The sequence below is a fragment of the Cucurbita moschata genome, unplaced genomic scaffold (assembly GCF_002738365.1).
Source record: "Cucurbita moschata cultivar Rifu unplaced genomic scaffold, Cmos_1.0 Cmo_Scf00092, whole genome shotgun sequence".
In the NCBI taxonomy this organism is placed as follows: Eukaryota; Viridiplantae; Streptophyta; class Magnoliopsida; order Cucurbitales; family Cucurbitaceae; genus Cucurbita; species Cucurbita moschata.
In genome coordinates, this window is record NW_019268608.1 from 191,514 (window position 1) to 192,791 (window position 1,278).

General features: G+C 35.1%; 1 non-coding gene across 1 annotated transcript; it reads right to left on the reverse strand.

Moving 5' to 3' along the window:
- TRNAA-UGC lies at window positions 1–73 on the reverse strand. The gene has a single exon. It is a non-coding gene; the product is annotated as a tRNA-Ala (tRNA).
- Window positions 74–1,278: the final 1,205 nt, after the last annotated feature.

A 1,278-nucleotide genomic window follows, 5' to 3' on the forward strand; every position in this document is an offset into this window, starting at 1 on the left:
TGGAGATGCGGGGTATCGATCCCCATACCTCTCACATGCAAAGCGAGCGCTCTACCATCTGAGCTACATCCCCATGATTTTTACATCATAAAACCCTAAATGTCCCATCATTAATAATAGTGAAAATAAAAAAATATCAAAATATTAATAACAAATAGTTTGGTTTGGTGATGCGGGGCATCGATAATTGTGAAAATGAAAAAATATAATAACAAATTAAATACTTTCTTTTGGAGAGGCGGGTTATCAATCCCCGTACAACTCGCATGCAAAGCGAGCGCTCTACCATCTAAGCTATATCTCTACAATTTTTACGTCACGAAACCCTAAGCGTCTCGTCATGAATAATAGTGAAAATGAAAAAATATCATTACTCATTATGTCATAAATAAGGAAATATTAATTGAAATAAAATAGTAATAACGAATAGTTTCTTTTGGAGATGCGAGGTATCGATCCCCATATCTCTCCCATGCTACATTCCCAGTCCCATGCTACATTCGAAAATGAAAAACTATCCCCGCTCATTATGTCGTAAATAAGGAAACATTTAAAAGAACTAATATACTTAGTAATCGTTTCCTTTGTTGATGCATGGTATCGATCCCAGTACTTCTCACATGGGATTCGAACGCTCAACCATCTAAGCTATATCCTCAAGATTCTTACATCACAAAATCCTAAACATCTCGTCATCAACAATAGTGAAAATAAAAAAATAACGCTATTCATTATGTCATAAATAAGGAAAAATTGAATAGAAATAAAATAGTAATAACGAATAGTTTCTTTTGGAGGTATGGGGTATCGATCCGATCCTCGTACCTCTCGCATGCTAAGCAAGCAATCTACCATCTAAGCTACATTCCCATAATACTTATATCAGAAAACCCTAAATGTCCCGTTATCAAGTGAAAATGAAAAAATATCTCTACTAATTATGTCATAAATAAGGAAAGGTTGAATAGAACTAAAATATTAATAACAAATAGTTTCTTTTCGAGATGCGGGATATCCCCTTAACTCTCGCATCCTAAATGAGCTCTACCATCTAAGCTACATCCCCACAATTCTTGCATAATAAAACCCTAAATTTCCAATCATAAGCTACATCCCCACAATTGTTGCATCATAAAACCCTCAAATTCCCATCATAAGCTACATCCCCACAATTGTTGCATCATAAAACCCTCAAATTCCCATCATAAGCTACATCCCCACAATTGTTGCATCATAAAACCCTCAAATTCCCATCATAAGCTACATCCCCACAATTGT